Genomic DNA, 12086 nt, shown 5'->3' on the forward strand with positions numbered 1-12086 from the left:
CGCCAGTACCGGAAATACCTGTATGGAAGGAAGTTCCTCGTGCGCACTGACCACGCGACCTTGCAATATTCATTGAAATTGGACCAACCATCGGGGCAATTGGCACGATGGTTGGAATCGTTACGGGAATTTTCCTTCGATATCACGTACCGCAAGGGTACTCACCATGCCAACGCGGAAGCTCTCTCCAGGTTGCCACCCACTCCTCCCTGCGCCTGTCTGACGGGTACGCACTGCTGTGCAGCGCTGCCTACCTCGCCCTGTCCGGTTATGGATGAGGAAGTCCAGGATGTACCAGTTGGCGCCAACGATACACTGCGGTTGCTGCACTCGGTGTGGCTACACGAGCAGGAGGCCGATGCCTCTCTGGCTCTGCTGCTGAAACTGATCGGGAAACCGAGATCTCATTTGGCGGGATGGAAATGGCAGATGTTTCGGGGCCGGGCGGGACTATTGATGTGTACTGATGGGTTGTCTGACTGTTCACGCCTGGTCGTGCCGACATCCCGTCGCCAAGACCTGCTCCGCGCTCTGCACGCTGATAAATTGATGCACCTCGGCGTGCAGAAAACGTTGGCTGCGGTGCAGCAGGATTTCTTTTGGCCCAGCATGACGGCGGATGTCACTGACTTTGTCTGGTCATGCCATGATTGTGCGAAGAGGAAACCGCCTCGGCAACATTATGTTCCGCCACTACGTTCGATTGAGGTATCCCGTATCAATGAACTAGTTGCTCTGGAAATCCTGGGCCCGTTCCCTCCATCGGCTAGGGGAAACAAATACCTTTTGGTCGGGGTCGAATATTTTTCTCGATGGCCTATGGCCTGGCCTCTGCCTGACCAAACGGCCACGTCCATCACCGAGGCTTTCTTGAATGGTTACGTCATGGATAAAGGAGCACCCAAAGGGCTGCTCACAGATCAGGGACGTAACTTCTCCTCCAAATTGCTCAAGGATGTATGCACTGCGCTGGGCACAAAGAAAATCTGCACTTCCCCTTACCATCCACAAATGGATGGCATGGTGGAACGGTTTGCACTGACCTATTACGTCACCACATTGACACGGGTGACGCTGCCCCCATTCGGCAAAATCCCTTCCGGCTGAGCCCAGCCGAGAAGGAACATGTGCAATCAGCTGTTAATGACATGCTGTCTGCCGACATCATTTCGCCCTCATCCAGTCCATGGGGGGCTCCCATCGTGCTTGTGAAAAAACACGATGGGTTCCTGAGGTTTTGCGTTGATTTCCGTTGCCTTAATAAGATCTCTGTGGCTGACGCATATCCGCTCCCCAGGATGGACGAATCCTTGGATGCTTTAGTGGGGGCACGGTATTTTTCCACATTGGACCTGCTATCGGGATTCTGGCAACTGCCCCTTGACGAGGTGTCGAAACCCAAGACCGCGTTTCGGACACCTGTGGGCATATTTCAGTTCAACTGGTTGCCCATTGGACTCCATTCATCTCCCGCAACGTTCCAGAGGTTAATGGAATTGGTTTTGTCTGACCTTCAATGGGATACCTGTTTAATTTACTTGGATGATGTCATCGTCTTCAGTAGAACTTTCGAGGAGCACCTCCAACGTTTGAGGGCAGTGTTTCTCAGGATGCGATCCGCCAAATTGAAGTTTAAGCCGCAAAAGTGCCACTGACTCTGGGAATCAGTACGGTACTTAGGGCATATTGTCGGCCGTTCGGGTATCTCCACTGATCCTGCTAAGATACATTGTGTCAGTTCTTGGCCGACGCCCACTTCGGTCAGCGAGGTCCATAGTTTTATTGGGTTTGCCTCCTATTACCGGCGTTTCGTCGAACAGTTTGCCACCATAGCCAAACCCCTGCACGCTTTGACGGCAAAAGGTGTGAAGTTTCGCTGGGGGCCGGAGGAGGAAGCCGCTTTTCGCTCCCTTTGGGACGCCTTGGTGAGTGCTCCACCCTTGTGTTACCCTGATTTCACCGAGCCGTTTTTGCTTGACACGGACGCCAGTAACACAGGCATTGGTGGAGTACTCTCACAGGTGATCGGGGGTGTCGAACACGTTGTCGCCTACGGTAGCAGGGTTTTGTCGCCGGCGGAACAGAGGTACTGCGTGACCCGTCGCGAGTTACTGGCTATCATGGTTTTTATCCAATAGTTTCGACCGTATCTCTACGGCCGACACTTCATTGTCTGTACGGACCACGCGGCGCTTCAATACACGCTTCGCATTGCCCAGCCATCGGGCTAGTTGTCCCAATGGTTGGAGGTCCTCCAGGACTATCACTTCACAACTACTTACCGTAAGGGTGTACGCCATACCAACGCGGATTCCCTGTCGCGGTTGTCACCACGTATGGAATGTGCGTGTCTGTTGGGATCGGGACGTTGCCAACCCCAGACTGTCGTCCCTCCGGCAGCTCTGGCCGCCACGGCCAATGCACTGCGACCCGAGATTCCCTTCTCTCCGACGGGTGGGGATTCGTTGCTCACATTGTCCCTCGTTGAGTGGGGCCGCCCCCAAATGGTCGACGCGTCCCTGCTCGCGCTGTGTCGCAAGGCGAATGGTTCCGATAAGGGTGCAGTTGGCGTCGACTCATGGGTAGTGAAACAGGGCCTCCTTATGAATTGGGACGGTATGTCCCTACGCCATAGGCTTGTTGTGCCATCTGCTGTGCGGGGTAGGGTTGTTCTGGCCGCTCATGAATGACTGTTACATTTGGGATTTCACACAATCCTTGCTCTGCTCCAGCGTTATTACTATTGACCGGGTATGGCGAGGGATGTGTCCACCATTCTCAAAGGGTGTATAAAGTGCGCCCAACGGAAACCGCCTCCCATTGCGGCTAACCCACCATTGCAATCTATTCAGGTCTCGTGCAACAATGAACTTGTTGCGCTTGATATTTTAGTGCGGTGACACCTAGGGGTAACAAGTACCTGCTGGTTGGCGTGGAATATTTCACTCGATGGCCCATGGCTTGGCCACTTGCCAACCAGTCAGCAGCGGCCGTTGCCGAGGCCTTTGTCCAGGGCTATGTCTTGGACAAAGGAGCACCGGAGCGGTTGCTGACCGACCAGGGGAAAATTTTTTCAGGCGTTTTATTACGGGAGGTGTGCGACCTTTTGGGCACTAAAAAGGTGCGTACCTCCCCGTACCACCCACAGACTGATGGGATGGTGGAGTGGCTCCACAGGACGATTACGTCCATGTTGTGCCATCAGGTGTGCGAAGCTCAAGTGGATTGGGACTTACAGATTCCAGGTGTCCTCGCCGCTTACAGGATGGCTCCCCACGCGGTGACAGGGTTTTCTCCCTTCTATCTTATGTATGGCCGGGATGCTGATCCGCCCGTGGATGCCCAGTTGGGGATTTCCGAACCCCGTGCTAAGTCTAAATTGGCTGATCACATCAAATTTAACATTTCTAAATTGGCCGAGGCACGGAAAGCAGCGACACTGAACTCGAGATCTCGGCAGATGGCGAACGAGCGGTTGCGTGCACAGCGGACGCACACGCACGAGTGGAAACCGGGCGATAAGGCCTGGTTGCACTGCCCGCAGGCGCCATTGGCAACGTCCCCGAAACTACTGAGGCCATGGCGGGGACCGGTCGAGGTTGTGCAGGTTGCGTGCCCCCAATGTGTTCGGATTAAGTGGGGGAAGCGTTGTTGGTATGTTCACCCCTCCCGACTGAAACCTTTCACGGCGCCACATACCTTCCCTTCATGTCCAAATGGCTGAGCATGTGATGTGTCCGTTGACTCGGGGAATGGGATGCCGCCGCCTGATCCTCACATGTCTCTGACTGACCCGCTCCCAGGTGTCTCGGAATTGACGGCCTCCGAACGCCAGCAGCCAGATCCCCGGAGCACGTGCGGATCCGGGGAACCCGGTCCGAGCCTTCCAGGACTACCTGGGCCGCCTGTTGGACAAGCATGTCCTGTTCCGTATGATGGACCGGCCAAGCGAACTCGCGCTAAATTGCGCCACTTCTCGTGACGTGCGGCCGGATCCGCCAGGTTTCCATGTCAGAGCAGCTCCCCTTTGACTGACTGGACGTCCCGCTTCTACAGGGCGTGTGGGGTCGTGGGCATGGGTCACGGGACGCCGTAATGTCGTTTTTTTTATGTATATATATATTTTTTCTTCGACATTGTATACACGTTCTTGTTGTTGAGTGTTGGAGGTTGGGTTATTTATTGGGGCGTCGGGTTGTTGTTGTTGTTAATTGTTGTGTTATTGTTGTTACGGGGCACCCACAGAGTTCTGTTTTTTGATGTATTCTTTATTGCATAGGGGGGTTTTTGCAGCCGGGCCGGCTGCGACCTATGCGGGGGGGGGGGGGTGGGGTGATGTAGAGGTGGTACGTACCGGGGTGTAGAGAGCCATCGCGTAGCCGGTGTCTACATCACGGTCCGTGCGTGGGTGGCTACATCGACGTCCGCATTAGCCCCGCCCCTCGAGGGGCAGAGGGCTATATAGGGCGGTGCACGTGAGCGCTCGAGGAATCGTTGGAGCCAGTGAAGAATGAAGACGGAGCAAGCTAGATAGGACCCTGGGACCCCTAGCCCCGCTGCCCTTATCAGGGCCGGGACTCTGTGTGGCTCAGTTGTGAGACCCTGGGAACCCGCTGCCCGACGTCCTTATCAGGGCCGGGTTCGATGGGCCAGTGGTTGAGACCCGTACCCTGGCTAGGTCGGGTCAGATAGCCTCCTCTAGGAAGTACATAGCCGGAGGACCTGAGAGCGTAGCCGGTGTCAGGCACGCGTAGCCGTAGGCTGTTTCTGTAGGGTGTTATAATAAATACATGCTGCCTCCGTCAACTCGTCTCCTGCAGTATTTACACCATTACATATGTAGGACTCGTACTCGGATTGTCTTTCTCATCCCGTTTATTTGCTCCTTAAGGTCCACACCTTCTCCTCATCACCGCTCCGTGGCCACCCGTTCGCTCCGCCACGCCATCCGTCATTAACGCACTCTATGTCCCTCCGTTCTATCTCCAGCTCTCCCAGGGTCCGTCGCTCCGCTGCTACCCTGCTCCGTATCTTCTCTGATGCACTGCTAACACTGCTACCACTGCTACCCCTCACTCTGTCTCCTCTATCCGCTGCTACCGTATTTCACCCATCTCTCTCTCCCCACTGCTACCGTTATCGTATTCACTTCCTCCTGCTCTCCCCTATTCCGGGCACCGTCACTCCAACTCTTCTCCAGACTCCAGCTCAAACAAGACTCCAGCTTCCCCAAGACTCTGACCAAGACTCCCTCTCTCTCCGTTACGCTATCCTTTTATATCCACCCCAATTAGTCCCTATTAATTATCTCACCCCTCAATTTCCCCTCGCCCCCCAGGCCCCCAGCCTCACGTGACTTTGTTGTCCCCCCGTGGGCGACGCCAGTCGTTAAGAAATCACCCTCTTAACCAATCACCGGCCCGTATCCCCGGTTGCCCTTACCACCTGTTCCGCCACTTAACGCGTATCCTCTCACGCCTCCGCAACAACAACCTCGTCCTCAAATACCCCCTTCTGTACCCTTGCTTGCTTGCATAGCAACAGACCCACAGAGCGTGTGGCGCGTGTATTTCAGGTCCTACACATATGTACAGACACACATACATAGACACGCACAGACACAGACACACATAGACACACAAACATAGACAACAACAACCGCCATTCGCCACTCAGTGGCGGTGACGTGACCACGACGCTTGTGCCAGGGTATGTGCACCTCGAGGCCACGTGAAGTGTGAACGTCCGCCGGCAGGAGGTCACGGGATAATAAATTACTTTTATTTTTATTAAAAAAAACTATCGCAATAAATACAGGGTAAAGAAAATTATATATTTTTTATTTAATTTTCGATCCACGTGACTTTACCGAAAGAACCAAGAATATGATGTTAGCCGTGAACGGGATTCGAACTCGAGTAGCTGGCAATCAACAAACATCGCTTTAACAGTGCGCTAACCACTGCATCACCGCTCCCCACACACAGTAGCGCAGTCCAGTGTGGTCCCAAAGAGACCGATGACTAATTAAGTGCTTAAGATTACATTCCTCATTATCATCATCAGCCATGATCAATCTAAGCCATCAATCATCTGTCACCGTTCGGCAATGTAATGATCCGCATCACGAGATGTGCATTATAAAAAAAATAGTTTTTATATATTTTAAATATATAAAAGTAATGTTTGGCAGTAAAAAAATAAAACCCTTCGTAATAACCTGCAAATGTATTATCATTCGATTTACTGCCAGAATAATTTTTGCCCCTTTGTAATGGAAAGTTCACTCTTCGTGGGAAAACGATTGCAATAAATAAAAGCGTCAAGACGAGAACGATGAGTCGGAAAATAACGATAACATTTTTTTGTTACCAAACATTTTTCATTTGCCTCCTCTTGCGATAAAATAGCAAGTTCACTCAATATATATTCGTGCTAAATACGAGATACGCAATGAAATAAGAAGATTTCACCCCCCCCCACCCAAAGAAAAATAATCGTGAAATAACATTAAATGCCCGGTGAATGTAATTATGGACACACATTCTAGATTTGAAGCTTTCGTGACTGCAAGGATTCATATTCTTATGTTTTTTCGGTAAAGTCACGTAGGTAAAAATAAAATTAATATTAATAAAAGTAAAATAAAATAAAAATAAAATAAAAATCACGACGCTTCGGAGGCAACACAAGCTTCCGTCTTCAGGTGGAACCGTCACAGCCCGACAGCTGTATCAAGTAAATGAGAGATTACAAGAGATACCACTCCGTATATATAATGGTTGAGGTGGGGGGGAAGGGCCAGGAATGGCCCACTTTTTATTATTATGGTAAGGTGCGGCTTGAGACTATGAATAGACTGCATAACAAATGACTGAGCCTTTATTATGGAGAGGTGCGGTTTGTGACTACGCCTAGCCTACATAACAAAATGCTGCAAATGAGACCGAGCCTCTGCCATGTAGATGGTAATAGACTGCATAACAAATGACTGAGCCTTTATTATGGAGAGGTTCGGTTTGTGACTATGCCTAGCCTACATAACAAAAGTGTGAAAAAAGAAAGCTAAACCTGGTAAAACAAAACTGGCTGTCTATCAGTAACCTGTAATAGTTGTCTGTCAAATAAGATGGTCCAAATAAGTGTTTTTTTATTTTATTTTTTATTTTACTTTTATTATTTTTTTTTTACCTACGTGACTTAACCGAAAAAAACCTAAGAATATGGACAAACATGTTTGGCCTTCTTATATATGCACACGTATCGTATTTCTCTGATTTATTCATGATAAAAACGATACTTAATGAAGAAAACATTCTCCAAAAATCGACATAGAAAGCGTTATCGTTTAGCCGGGTGGTAGCGGCAGCTCCTCCACGTGGCCGCCTGCAAATCCGGCACTGTGAAGGCAGCAGCGAGGGTTGGTGGATCACCGCACCAATGGTGTTGTTTGAGACTCCCCTCCCCCTCCCGTAGGCTTCGAGGAGGAGCAGTACTCCTGTCTCGCCAGGAGAAGGCGGCTCCAGCGAAGTGTGGACTCCGCGTGATTCCGTCTGCACCTGGGTGGGGATAGCGCGTTGCACCCTCACACGCGTCCGTTTTACCTCGGGGTGCTCCACTTTTCCTCCCGCATACGACGCACGCTCACGTTGCCCATTTTTTTGCGACAACATCTGAATGCTTCTAGAGGGCCGCAGAACTTGGACAGATTGTTTGGCCGCCACCACCCGCGCCACCACCGCCACTCACGATCGTGCAATGAAACAATCCGCTCAAGTGCCTGCGCGCGAGTTGATTTCATCGCTCTCTGACGCGTTCCATCGCCTGGCTGCCGCTCCGTTCCTATCCTTGACCATCGCCTCCTGCCCAATCCCCACTCACTCGATTTGTTTACATTTTCCAATACTTTGCACTCCTGTCGCGTTTTTTGTTTGTTTGCTGTATTGTTTGTTGGTGTAACGGACTGAGCGTCGTGCACCTTACTGGTCATCTGTGAAAGAAAAAATAGAGCTGGGTAGCTCATCGGATTCCTCCTGCAATCATTAATAAATATTGTTCATTCTGAACGTGGGCCGGCCCTTCCCTCTCTCTCGCTCCTCTCTCCGTCGCCCATTCACGACATCCTTCACTCCACTCCCCTTGCCACGAGTAAACATCACTCCAGGATTAATCAATATTAAGATTCTGACTTGTCGTGAGAGTCACAATTGACGTCTAATGTGCCTTTGTTCTCGAATCAAAGTCTCCCTATTCCCGTCTCTCGTTCCGATGCCCAACACAAGACCCACACTTCTTTGCGCACTTTATCTATATATACAGAGAGATACGTAATAGTCGGAGTTCAGAGGGGCAATGATGCACAGTCCAGAGGTAGTGTGAGAGTTGGACATCGACACACGCGGAAATACACTCGTTGAGACAGAAAGCAGAGACAAAATGCACATTGAAGGTTCTTCAACGTATATTTCGATGACGATCGCTTGTGTTGTGATCGAAACGTCGTAGTTTTTTTTGTTATTTTTGTTGTTTTATTTGAACCTATTTCCGTGACTTTACCGAAAGACCCAAAGAATAAAATGTAATCAGTTCCTGGCGGCTCATTAACATAATTTATTCAGTTACACCGCCGCTCATTGGGGGAGGGGATTGATTGTTGAACCCCGCAAGTGACGTCATGTCACCTCCTGCTGCCGCGTAACGTCACGAGACACCAGGAAGCTGCCAGTCCACACGCGCGCTCACTGAGATCCGAGGTGAGAAGTTCACATCGTGGTTGTTGTCGTGGTGGTTGTTGTTGTTGTTTACCCAAGTAGAGCCTCGCTCCGTCTCTCTCTCGTAGGGATATCAATTGAGTAGCAGCGAGTATGGAATCGACGTCCAGGTTGGAACATTACAACGCGGGGCCTTGCCTCCTGCTCTCTCGCCTGATTGCATTTGCTTTAATTCTCTGCTTAACTACTCTTTGGTTCTTTCGGTAAAGTCACGTAGAAAGAAAAATATATTAAATAATAGCATACGACGTTTCGATTGTAACACAAGCAATCATCATCAAGTACGAATGAATGAGAAAACAAACCTAGTAAACTTAGAAGTATAATGCAATACAACTCAAGAGAGTCGGCTAACACAACAGTCAACACCCTACCTGGTTGATTACGTTCTTCCAAAGATTGATACAATTTGAGAGAGACAAAAAAACACACGGAGACACATAGACACATGAGCAGAGAGAGATAACACAGAGAGAGACACAACAACAACCGCCATTCACCACTAAGTGGCGGTGACGTCACCACGACGCTTGTGCCAGGCCATGTGCACCTTGAGAGAGACACACATAGGCACACAGATAAACAACGCCTCTCTGTCGAGGCCTTAATTAGAGAGAGAGGGGGGTGGTAGAGAAATGAGCATGTCAATAAGAGATTTGGAGCTTTCGTGACTGCAGGAAATACGAGAGCGACAACAGGACAGAGAGAGAAAACACACTTAATCCAACAAACTTAGTCAAATTTGGAAATGTAATGCAATGCAACACAGAGAGTCGGTAAACACAATTAACGCATAGCCTGGTTGATTGCGTTCTTCCAAAGATTGCTACATTAGAAGTTAAGTGTGAAATTTGAGAGACAAGACACAGACATAAAGACCGACACAAGCAGAGAGAGACAACACAGAGACACACAGAGAGAAAACACACTGAATAAAAAAACTTAGTAAAATTTGGAAATGTAATGCAATGCAACACAGAGAGTCGGTTAACACACAATTAATGCATTGCCTGGTTGATTACGTTCTTCCAAAGATTGCTAAATTAGAAGTTAAGTGTGAAATTTGAGAGAGAGAGACAAGGTACAGACATGGAGACACAAAGACAGACACAAGTAGAGAGATAACACAGAGACACAGAGAGAGAGAAAACAAACTTAAAACCTCCCTGTAGAGGTGGTTCAAACTTGATTTGGAGCTTTCGTGACTGTAGGAATTTCTCTTAGGTTATTTCGGTCAAGTCACATAGAAAAAGAAATATTAAATAAAAATGTTTTGATGAAATAAAGATTTTCTCTGCTTAAGTTTATTTTGTCTTCACCTGGCTCACTACTTTACAACTTTTTTCTTTTACATATTTCTACAGTTTTTTTTATTTCACAAGGCGTAGCCCACTTGAGCTGTACCGCTCTTTTTCAGAAGCGACTGCCCACAACAAAGTGGCTTATCAACGTGTGGAAATGTATATCGGTCAAATACTCTAAACACGTGAGATGTTGAGTCTAATGTGGAGGGAAAAACCGGAGGATCCGGAGGAAATTCCACGCGACCACGGGGAGAGAGACACGCAAACTCCAAATATACATCCGTAATACAGGTTTGTTTGAGTTAGATCGCGTAAATATGTAAAGATGTTGTTAAACCCGCCACAACCCGACACAGCCAACTAGTAAGGGTTGTCACATAAACAGAACGTGGCCAATTCGTCACAAGTACAGCCACACCGATTGTGTGTTGGAGAACCAAGCCACAACATTTACAATCCGAGTATGATGTTTGCCAGTAATTACAACCAGCTTCATCAGGCGACAGGCAAATTTTTGTGGCTTGGCTCTTTGAGACTATAAATCAGGTTGCTGGGTTTATAGCGCAGCACAGTAACCTTTGCACTACCGCTCTCCACTCATGCACAAACATTATCATTGGAAGGATAGTATCTATTCAGTAATAACTAAGTTACCCGACTTCGCACAGGTCTCTGTAATCAAACATTAAGGTTAATGTCTTGCAATGCTGGCTTTATTATAATTATTGAAACCTGCCAATGAAGTCTGTAAATGTGTGTATATTGTCACGGTGTTTTGGTTGTGTTATACAATCGCACGGCTTGTTTGTTTCATAATGAGGACAGCTTTTAAATTCGTTGCCCTTGGAGAGCTTCAGGGATAGACAATGTTAGATATTTTGCCATCTGGTGGGTTTAATCGAATGAAGCTTCAATTTTGCCATTTATGTCGACAGCAAATTGGTGGAATTGCTCTTTGCATCTCAAGAATAGATTAAAGCTGCCGTTTCGCACCATTATCCTAAAGGCAAAGAAGTCCATGGCGGAAATCGTATTTTATGTTGACAAGCCTGTTGCTGGGTCAGTTTGGCAAAGTAGGAAATTGTAGCCATCATCACCTTGCCGGAAAATCTGTAGACATTGAAAAGCATCATAGGATCGGTGTGTTTCATTTCTGTGTAGGGTATTGTTCCTCAGTTGCAAGATGATGCCTCAAGTGACATGTTGTTCAGCAGTCAGAATGACAGCAACTTCAGATGTTGCGAGTGCATTTAAGCGGCACCCATGTTGACCATGTGGAGTTTAGTCGGCATCAATGACAACATTGTATTCTGAAGTCATCTTCTCTATGGCACACTTGAAACTGTGAACATAAAGAGTTTTGCGTATGGAGCATGTCTTGCCACAGCAATATGACTTGCATCTGGGTGTTGATGACATTTTTTCCAATGCTGTCTAGTATTGTTCAGATACGCAAGTTGTTCTATGGTAATATAGGTAGGTTATTAGGTAGTGGCAGCAGACTGCCTATGCGATTATGTACCTGGCCCTGCACTTTAAATGTGGGCATGTAGCCAGATGTCAGGATGAATTAATTGGTTGGTGCTAAAACATGTAATTTTGAAGCATGAGATCTATCTTCTATTTTAAGGGACCTCCTTTGCCAGGACCAAAATATGAGAATAGATTTTTTTCCCCTTTTTTCTGGCAACAAAAAAACTTTTTACAAGGAATCGTGTCTGCATTAACCACAATACTTGTTGTCAGAATGCACATAAAAACATTATCTTATAATATATGCATTGTCTTTGAAACTGATTGGTCTGTCTCAGGTGTGGACCAATCAATTTCCAAGACAATGCATATTTTCTTCTTGGTTCTTTCGGTAAAGTCACGTAGAAGGGAAATAATAAAATAATAAAAATAAAACATAATACAATTCTCACGTTTCGACCACAACACAAGCAGCCGTCCTCAGGTGAAGACAGAGCTGTCTGAAAGACAGCGCTCCAATGAACACTACTAAGCTTGG

General features: G+C 48.0%; 1 protein-coding gene across 1 annotated transcript in view; it reads left to right on the plus strand.

Annotated features, from left to right (window-relative positions):
- Positions 1-8674: 8674 nt before the first annotated feature.
- LOC144738221 (uncharacterized) overlaps positions 8675-12086 on the plus strand; it is a 41879-nt gene continuing 38467 nt past the window's right edge. Inside the window, exon 1 of the mRNA XM_078621218.1 lies at positions 8675-8753. The gene's annotated coding sequence lies outside the window, so the exon portion shown is untranslated. The remainder of the gene's footprint in view (positions 8754-12086) is intronic.

Source organism: Lampetra planeri, chromosome 78 (genome assembly GCF_965212315.1).
Source record: "Lampetra planeri chromosome 78, kcLamPlan1.2.h2, whole genome shotgun sequence".
NCBI classification, from domain to species: domain Eukaryota; kingdom Metazoa; phylum Chordata; class Hyperoartia; order Petromyzontiformes; family Petromyzontidae; genus Lampetra; species Lampetra planeri.